The sequence below is a fragment of the Cinclus cinclus genome, unplaced genomic scaffold (genome assembly GCF_963662255.1).
Source record: "Cinclus cinclus unplaced genomic scaffold, bCinCin1.1 SCAFFOLD_139, whole genome shotgun sequence".
Lineage (NCBI taxonomy): Eukaryota > Metazoa > Chordata > Aves > Passeriformes > Cinclidae > Cinclus > Cinclus cinclus.
In genome coordinates, this window is record NW_026912231.1 from 85,705 (window position 1) to 96,228 (window position 10,524).

The window sequence follows — 10,524 nt, forward strand, 5'->3', positions numbered from 1 at the left end:
CAACACAACTTCCAGAGTTATCCAGGCAAGGAGGCTGTCCAGCACTTGGGACAAAAGTTATCAACTGTTTGGAAAACCTTGCACAAAGTGCCTTCACAAACTGGCAAGGCCATTGAAAAATGGGCAAATGAGGCACTTCTGGAAACCTGGGCTTCCTGGCATCTGCAGCAATGGAAACGAGTTGGAAAGAAGAAACCAAGGGAAATAATTTCTGCCATGGTTTATCAGCACTTGTCATAAGACACAGCAAAGGGGGTCACCTTGAAGAAAAAAACAAACAAAAGCATGGAGGGAGTGAACTGCCAGGCTATTGTTTTGGGAAGATATGGCTGGGTCAGGCTTTTTCAGAACAGGCTACAGACCACAGATGAAAGATGAACGCAGGGTCCTTGCATGGCTTAAGAGCTGAAGCACTCACCTGTCCAAAGAGTTGACAATGTTGGGGTTCTTCTTGCCTTGCAGGACCAGGATCTCATTCACAGCTCGTTCCCTGTTCTGCTCTCCGAGACTCATTTTCTTTATGGCCACCTGAAGCGACATTGCAGACCTTTAACTGGAGGGGTCTGCGGCAGGAGACCACAGCAAACACGGAGCAAATATTTCTGGAGCAGCGGAGCCTGGCTGTGCCAAACTGCCTTGGGATGGGACACCAGAGCTCAGCAAGTGCCGTTCCCACAGCCCATTTCTCTGCTCACTGTGGGCTGCTTACAGGACACGTGGCCAGAGACATTTGGCCTTGTAAGCTCTGCAGAAATGGTCCCTCAGCTGTCAGCCTCAAAGCTCTAACAACATTTTCTGCACCTACAGTCTTCTCAAATGGCCTTAGTTTACCACCACTCTGAAGATGATGATGACGATCATCAACATCATTATTATTATTAAACACATTTTGCAAGCAGGAGGTCATTCTGGTCCTGTGAAACAGAGCAAAACAGCCCAGAACCCTTTAGCAATTCTATGGGATTTGGTCATGATTTCAAATGCCACTGCTCTGTTTGGGGTTGCACAAGAAAGCAAACACGCACATCCATTGCTCACATGAATCCTGTCACAGGCTGTCACTGACACCAGACCCAAACACAACTGCAGGGTTTAGGAGAGAGCTTTGCTCTGGGCATTCATCTTCTCATTTCCCCTCCCTCTCCCTCTCCCTCTCTCTCTGTGAGCAGCTGCAGTAGGACTAGAACCCCAAACTGAGCCCAAGCAGGATCTCTCCCTAATTAGGCCATGAGGTATCCTTTGAAGATGAAAAGCAGGATGGAAAAACTGCTAAATAGCGTTCCTGTCCAAGGCTGGGATGCAGAGAAATTGGGCCTCAGTCTCCACCAGTTGACGCATTCACAGTTTTAGACTTGAAGACCAAGCCAGCGTGTCCTGCTCTGACAGACACCACTGCCCTCCTTGCATTCCTTTGGGCACTTCAGAAGGACCAAGTCTGCCCCAGCTGTGTTCTGAAGGCTGACACTGCTCTGCCTTCAGAGGAGCAGCCTGAGCAGGAAAGCTCTGCTGGGCCCCCAAAGCTCCAGCCATAGCTCCGAGCAGAGGGGAGAGCCCTTGAGAGCTGCCAGACGTGCTGGACATGTTGGCACTGACCTCTCCTCCAGTGGCCCTGTCGAGTCCTTTATAAACAGTTCCGAAAGCCCTGGAGACAAAACAGCAGAGAAGAAAGAAGCAGTGCTTTAGGCCCTGGGAGTGAAAGCCAGCCCACACAGGAGATCTCTGCTGCCTGCAGCATTCACAAAACACCTGGGTGCATCGACCCTTCAAACACCAGAGCAGCAGCTGCCATGCAAGCTGTGCAAGAGAAAACTGAGGCCAACATGAAGGAAAAGGGATGGAGCAAATCCCAAATGTCCACACTGAATTCCTTTAGTTCAAGACCTGAGGTGGGGGGTGGGTGTCTAAAAACCTGGAAAATAATGCATTACATTCTTTTGCATTTCCTGCCTAAGACTTGCAGGATCCACAGGGGCCCTGCCATCAGGCAGGTGATGCATTTTCCTCTCGAGTGCAGCAGCTCTGTGTCTGTTACTGAATGTATGGGGTTTACTACCTGTGCTGGGAAAAGCACTCCCTAGTTTTTCTTGAGAACTGTTTTCTAAGAGTCTGACTGGTGAACAGGTCACCACGTGAGTTGCTCTTTAAGGCAATCAAATTCCAGGCACTGAAGATCTTCCAGGTCCTGCTCCTTGCTGCAGGCGGGACACTGCCAGCCTCAGAGGCCTTTGACAGTGCCTTCTGACCACAGTTACCAATTTGGATTAGGACTGAGAGACAGCAGGATCATACCCCAGTGTTTGAAGGTCTCTCCTGACTTCTCACTTGATCCTGCACCAGCCAAATACCTGGCCCTGCTTGTGCATAAGTAACTGCCATGCACTTACCCTTGGCCAATCTGCCCCAGTTCCAGGTATTTCTCAGCAGGCTCCCCCACGCTCACCATGCTCCCTGAAAGAAACCACACGGAAGATGCTCCCTCCCAGATGGAGACCCTGCCCTGCAGCAGAGCCAGAATGCAGCCCCACTCCCTGGGGCCATGAGCCCCTTGGTCTCAGCTGGGGAAGGACAGTAAATGACTCCGTGACATTCAGCTGCAGAGCAGCACAAGGTGCAGCTCATGCAGAGACACACGCACAGCACCCTGCTGTGGCACACAGGAACAGAACAGACGTACTCAGCTGCATCAGGCACCACTCCCCTCTCCCCTCTGGCTGCGAGGCTGTGCTGCTGTCAGAATGTTCATCCCAGGATCCCACAGCAGAGGGAGGTTCAGTGTCCTCTCCCCAAGCAGAGGCAGGTTCTCCGTCCTCTTCCCAAAGAGCTGCAGGTTCTCCATCCTCTTCCCAAAATGCTGCAGGTTGGCCATCATCCCACGCTGTGGGAGCTTTTCTATCCTCATCCCATTCCAGGGGACATCCACCATCCTCGTCGCACGCCGGGAGATGTCCGCTGTCCTTGTCCCACACTGCGGGAGCCTCACCGTTGTATTCCCAAACCACGGGGTGTTCGCCCTCATCCCCCAGAACAGCAGGAAGCTCACTGCTGTCTTCTTCCTCTCTGGAAGCAGAGGGAGCCAGAGGAGGTGCTGATGCAGCTTTTCCGCCCTGTGGACAGGCAGTAGTGTGAGGGACAGGAAGTTCTATCTCAGTTATCACCTTATTTATCCTCAGCTACTCATCCAGCTGCGCTATGCAGAAACAAAGTTCAGAGTTGTCCAAACTAACAATGGGCTAAAGTTGACATTGCCACTTATTGTTGGGAATTTGATATTTCACCGTGGCTAAGGCCAGTCTTCTACTTGCAAAACCAGGCCTGCAGGTCTTCTAAAACTCTTCAGCAGAAAAGGAGAAAACTGCCAGGGATCCCTTTGCTGTTGCTGCTGCAAAGACCCTGACAGGAGCTTTCCTTCAGCCTCCCAGCATGGCACTCAGCTGCCACACACAGAGCTCACAACTTGCTGCACAATTCTGAACACCAAAGGTTTCTTCCCACTCACCGAAGGAGGAGCTGCTTGGGATCCACGCATGAGGTGCCCTGCAGTGGGAGAGGGAACATGAACCAGATGCTGGTAGGAAAAAAAACTGCCTGTGGTGGGAAGTGCCACAGAGCAAGGCAACCCCAAGAGAGCATTTTGCTTTCACAGCATCCCTCCAGGAGCCACAGTCCCTTCACAGAGCAAGCAAAAGAGCAGCACAAAATACTGGGCTGTGTTGGTTCTTGGCTGGACCAGCAAATGGAGGGAGTTCTAGGCTCCACTGCCACAGACGCCCTGCTTGAGGGAACAGAACCCGTGCGGCCCTCATTGCAAACGCCTCGCTGGCTGTAGACACCCCCTTCTTCAGCTGCAGCTGCTGCCAGGAGCTCTGCCAATCTAATGGTGTCTTCATGGCAATTTGGTTACAAAGTCAACTGGGGTCCAGAGAAAGAACAGAAAGCACACAGCAAGCCCAACGCCACAGATGCTGCAGCCAGGGAAAAGGTCAACTTACTTGCCAAGTGGGTTAAAAAATACCCTGAATAAGCCACAGAGTACAGAGTGCAAACTGCAGCAACCACTGGCTGGATCATTGTGGCTGTGCTGCACACGTCTGCAGACTGTAGCCCTGCAAGCACAGAAGGACACACGTCAGGGGCTGGGCTGAGAATGCCTCGGGCAGGAGGATCCTCCGGCAATCAGCAGGCACCCAGCGCTGCTCCGGGCACTGAGGCCTCTGTCCCACAGCAATGGGAACACCACTGGGATGTGGCAACGTTCCTGTGACATCACAGCAGCAGCTCACGCAAAAACCACTTGGAAGGTTCTCCTATGTCACAAAGGAGCACAAAGAATCCTCCCAGGGCACAGCCTACTGCCCAAAGGATCCAAGAGGAACTCTGCAAATGCAGCAAACAAGGACACCCATAATCCAGTGTGAACGCTGAGGAGGAGCAAGGACGGGACAAAACCAAAGGAAACATGACCTTTAGTCACTGATGCTTCTGACTAAAACCAGCAAGGCTTGTTCCATCTGGGATCTTTGTTCTAGTTCTAAAAACAAGCAAGGTTCTCCACTCTAAATATACAGAATGCAGAAACTGGGGAGGAGGTGGGATTAGGAAGGAGGAGGAGCAGGAGAAGGGAGATAGGAAAAGGAGGAGCAGTAAGGGGAGGAGCAGGAGGAGACAGAGAAGGAGAAACAGGAGGTTCCAGTGCTCCCTGTGGCCGCAGCCCCCGGGACCATCAGCCCCACCGCATCCTGCAGGTCAGCAGGGAGGGAAAGCTCATCCCAATCCTATCGGGGGGTCCCTGAGAGGGTTTTTTTTAATTGGGGTGTGTTTGGAGCTCGCATATTGCGGAATTGAACCCCAAATATCATCTGGTATCCCTGGGAGGTTTTTTCCTGTGTGTGTGTTTGGATCTTGCAGGACCCGAAAGATGAGCCTCTTGGGGGGATATTTGGGGGTCTATGTGGCCATTGTCCAGTATTGGCAGGGGGTCCAGTATTGGTCCTGGGAACCCCTGCGACCTCTAGAGTAGGGAGAACAGAGAGGGGTGATCCCGGAGCTGGGGGGTCCCTGGCAGCCTGGAATGGGGGGGAGGGACCTCTGGGATCCCAGGGATCTCAAAGTGAGGCATTAGTGAAGAAGGGACCCTATGGACCCCCCAAAAGCCCTTGGATCATCCCTAAGCAGGACCCTGGAGAAGGGGGAACCCCTGGAGCCATTGGACTCCCATCATCCAAAGGAAGGGAAACCTCTGGGACCCCAAAGTGGAGAAATCAGAGATAGGGAACACCTTGGAGGGTTTTTTTGGGTTGAATCTTGATATTTTGGAGAATTTCATGGATGCAAGACACCTCCTACATTCTAGAGATGGATTTGGGCAGGAGGGGCCCCCAGCCCGAGGAGCCCCCAACTTGTTTTTCCCCTCAAACCAGGATTTGTCATTCCCAAGCCACGGCTGGATGGAGGAAGAAGAAAAGCCCCACAAGTGCTTGGAATGTGAGAAGAGCTTCTGCTACAGCTCCCACCTGAGGGAACACCAGAACATCCACACTGGGGAATGGCTCTGTGGGTATGGGAAATGTGGGAAGAGTTTCAGTTGAAGCTCCAACCTCACCAAGGACCACAAGATCCACACTGGGGAATGGCCTGGAATGTGGGAAGACCTTGAGGTCTTCCTCACTGGGCTCTGGCCGCCGTCTCACCGAGCTCCGGCGCCGCCGCTCCCGGGCCCGCACACACGCTCCGGCAATGGCGCCTTAGCTCCGCCAGGGGCGCTCTGGGGGCGGCACCGGGGCCGGGCTTCTCCCCGCTCTGCCCAATCAGTGCGGCAGAACAAGGAGTGACGGCAGAATCGGCCAATCGCAGCGAGGTGCGGGCTCTGCGCACGGCCCAGCCCCGGCCCGAGCTCTCAGGGCCCCCCGGGCTGTGTGAGGGGAAAAGCCGGAGATGAGGAACAGCCCTGGAACGGGCCCGGGCCTGGGCCCGAGTCGGGATTTGTCTGAAAACACCAACAAAGTTCTCCGGAGCTCCCGGCGCGCCTTTCCCAGCCCTGCGTGTTGGGAGGCTCCAGCTCAGCGGGAAGCCCTGGAGCCTCACATCTGCTACCGCAATTCAGAAGCGTCGGTGCATGGCTTTGATTTTTCCCCCAGAAATGAGAAAACTGCCCCAAGTCCCTTCAGCTGAGAGGACGAGGGGACAGATTTCAAGCAGAAAACTCACCAAATCGTTTTTCCGCATTGGTTGGAAAGAACCACCCAAGGCGACGCGAACCGGGCTCTCCTCCAGCTGCTGTCCCAGCTGAAGCCCTCGCTGGCTGCTCCGGGCTGGATGCGCACACTGGGAGCACCGGGAAGGCTGATGGAGCGGCTCCAGGGCTCCCCCAGCCGGGACGGAACGTGGCAGGGGGAACCACCGGGCAGCCGGTGCCGAGGGAACACGAGCGACACCGGGGGCGCCTTCGCAAGCACTTAACGCGAAAGGTAAAATACCGTGGAACACAAAAGCAACAGGGCAACACGAGGATGTGTCCCGTTGTTGTGGGGTGACGCTGGTGCGATGCCAGCGTTATAAAGGAGAAACAAAAAGTCCCAAGATATTCAGCAAAATTTAAGTTGCTTTATTTGATGCAGACGGAGCAAGCAGTGCTGGGGAACGTGAGGGGTCACCGCCCACTCCACGCTCCACCGAACCTTGGTTTGCAGCCTCTTCTTACAGTATGGCCTCTCGTTGTAATCAGTAATTTTTGGGTTTTTCCTGTCATAACTTTGCCAGGTAAGCAGTGGTGGTTGAATAAATCTCTGTAAAGTCTTTGGTCTCACAGATAACCATCTGGTCTTGGTAAATAAAAACAGGCAAAAATCAGAAAGTCTGGTCTTTTGTAGATGGGCAGCATTGATAAAACAATTGGAAATTGACTGAGAAAGAGGGGCAGGGTCTGGGAGGGACTATGGGGACAGTGGGATGCACGGAGGAGACACTGGGATGCACAGAGGAGACACTGGGAGGGACTGGGATGGACTGGGAGAGCCACAGGAGACACTGGGGGAGCGGCAGGAAGCCCTGGGGATGGACACAAGGAGTGCTGAGGGCTCTGGGGTGATTCCCAGGGAGGTTTTGAGGGGCTCCAGGGTCATTCCCAGGGAAGGGCCTGTCAGGACATGCTCTGCTGCACGCTCACCTCTCTGCTCCATGAGGAACGGGCCGGACGATTCGTAGTGCTGGCACCGAGTGCTCCCCAGAGCCCACATGTACTCCAGCCATTCCAGGTTGCTGATCAAGCACTTCACATTCATCTCCCCATAGGGGGTGTCCACTCTTCTCCCTCTTCCTTCTTTCTCATCGTCCCCCTCCATTATCGTCAGCTGCTCCCCAGTTCGCTCTTGGTGTCCCATTCCCTCTTTATGCCTATTTTGAGGAATGATAATATAGTCTTTAAATAATAATAATAATCAAATGTAAACCTAATTATGCTACTGAAATTATGTATGGAGTTTCTTTCACCTGATATGAATTCCTTTGGGAATCCCTCAGGGGCTGGTCCATGGATTTGTAGGATTTGTTCTGGTGTCTGCTAATCTGTTCCCCATTTTTGGCAATGCCTTGCAGCCAGGGATGCATCAATTGATCACTTTTCTCTAATTAAATCATCACATACTTGGATTCCCAACTGATTTTTCTAGGCTCGCAAAAACACCCCAGTGCTCTGGTACACCCTCTATAACCTGGGCAGTGACAGCACGTGTTGGAGTGGGGAGAGGGATGGTTCCCTCTGACATTTGATAGTAAAGTTTTCACAACCTTCTCCGTTTGCTGTTTCCCTTTGCAGCTTAACCAGTTTCTGTTGCAGTCAGATGTCCGCACTATGGACTCTGCCTTGAGCTGTGCAAATTCCACCTGTGCAAGCAGGCAGAGCTTGGGGTGGGGGACAGAGGGAGTCAGCCCAATTCCTCCCCCAGGCAAGAACACCTGGGTACATTTTCCACACTTTGCCCCAGCAGTGTTAATTTGCATTTCTAAAGCTCCTCTCCTGGCTGCCTGGAGCCATTGCTTCTCTTCCAGAGCAGCCATTGGATAACTCACAGGTGGACCTACAGAATTTGCTGTATTTTTTTATCCTTTTTTTTTCCTTTTAAACAGAATTCTATCAACTGTTTATGCTTTAAAGCTTCATCCTTAAAGCTCTTCTCATTTTGCAAAATGCAGCCTAAAGGCGAGCACCATAAAACCCAGATGGAAATTTTGCCATCACTAATAGCCATTGAGGAAGATACCCAAAAATTTCCATTGCAATCAAGTTCTTTCTACTTCTCCTAGCTGTAAAAATTGATTGTCACTTCCCTGGCCCAAGTGACAGTAGAAAAGTTGGATTATTAATGAAAAATTATTCTAATGGTGTAATTTTTGTCACTGAAACTGCGGGAAAAACAAAAACTCTCCAAGACTATCTTTAGTGTTAGAGAGTCAAGGCGTTACTTGATTCTGGTCAGGATGGGTGACAGAAATAATTTCATCCACACATAGCCCAGGTGTGCAGAGAAAATCATGCCATGACACATGCATTTTACTAGATTATTCCTAAACTGTATACAGTCTGAACCCATTGCAATGCGTTGCTTTAATGTTCATTGCTTCCAAGTTGTGTAGTTCTCACTATTTGGTTTCCTACTGGACCCAGATTTCTCCCCCTCTGATGTTAATTAGGTCCAGACTCCTGGATTTCCTTGTCGGCCTTTTCCAGACCAGGTGTCTCCAGCTGTGCAGGGGGCAGGGTCTGGGGTGGGTGTTCCTTGATGGTTTTGGATGGTCCTTGATGTTCTGTTAATGGTCGTTATGTTTGTGGATATCTATTGGGTTATTCCAGTCTGTTGAGATGTTAATCTCATCCCTGTTCAGTGGGGTAGCATTCCATAAAAAAGCCTTTAATATTCCTTTCCCGAAGGGGCAGGCAAACCAAGTCTGAGTAGGGAAATAGGATGTTTAAAAATGTCAAGTGTGTATATTTTCCAAGCATCGACTCGCAGGCAGCCCAGTGTGTGAGTGGAATTGAGAGGCAGAGTGGAATTCTGCCGCTGTCTTCCCCAGCAGCTGTGGGAGTGCAGGCACAGAAAGCAGCGAAGCTCCAGCAGTGGCAGCAAGGATTGTCCCCAGTGGCTGGAGATGCCGAAGGAGGGTGCCCAGGCAGAGGATTTCAGCAGAGGATCTGTGGGCAGGCCCAGGGGCTTGCCCCGCTGTGGAGCCCTGGCTGCTGCTGCTGCTGCTGCGTTGCCTTCAGGGCAGGGTCAGTGGCAGCCTCCCATGCTGGTGCTGCAGCCGGGAAGTCCAAATGTCCGGGGCTTCAGAGACCCTGAGCCGAGGGTGAGGGGTCCCCCTGTGTTGAGCTGTGCTGGCGGCTGTTTCTGTGCTCAGGGACACCTGGAATGGGCCGGGCCACTTGGCCACCAGTGGTGCTTCTTTGCAGTCCTTAGGCAGGAGCCGATGTCCCGCTTGGATGCCGTGAGCAGCAAAGTGCCAAGGCAGGCTCTGTGCCAGCCCAGCTTCCTGTGGGAGAGATTTGCAAGAGACAGGATTGTGGCCACAGACTGTTTGAAATATGTATCCCTTATCTGCACCCCTAGTGGGTGGGGAATTAGCAGGGTAAGGAATTCCCAACATCAGTTACAAGGGAGAGAATTGAGTGTCTGCTCTGGCTCTTATTCTTGCCCAAGCCAATGGTAAAAGCCTTACCCATGGCATCTTGGTTTCTATCAGCAGCTTGTAAAGGAGTTTCTTTATTTCTCCCTTCATTCTTTCTACCTGATCAGAGCTCTGGGGGTGCCAGGGCTTGTGGAGGTCCCTGTGGTATTCCTAAAGCAGCCATAGCCACTGAAGGGTCTTTGCTGTAAAATGAGTTCCCCATGTGAGTCTGTTGCTTCCCCAGTCCCTTATCTTGGAAGTATTTGTTATGGAAATGCCTTAAGGAGAGATGCAGTGATTGCTGAAGAATTCCGAATTGCTTTTGCCGGCCTGTTGGCTGACATGCTGTCACCAGGAGATATTTGATCCTTCCTGCAGGGGGCATTTCAGTCCCAGGCTCTTGCAGGCACACACAGCTCTGCCGGTTGAGCTGACCATGTGGGCGGTAACCTGGGCTTGGTCTAATTCCCTTTCCTTAATCAGAGCGTGTCTTGGAGCTCTTGTCCCTTCTCCAGCCCTTGAAGAGCCATCCATAAACACATTTTGTCCCTCAGGCCGGGGAGTGTGTCCTGAATCTCTCCTAGCCTGGCTCTGGAGCTCTGTCCCTGGAATGCAGTCATGGGTGGGGAGCGCCAAGGCCGGGCCCCCCCGCACTGTCCTGGCAGGAGCGGCTGCAGTGGGGACCGAGTGCGGGCGGGAGCGGCCGAGAGCCCAGCGCTGCCCCAGCCCGACCTGGCCCAGCTCCATCCCTGCCCCTCCAGTGGGATGCTGTGGGTTTGTGGGGAAGAAGGAGCCGGCCGTGGGTGCCTGGGGCAAGAGGAGAAGGGAAGAAGAAACACGGTGTCACTGTCCACCAGGGCATCCACA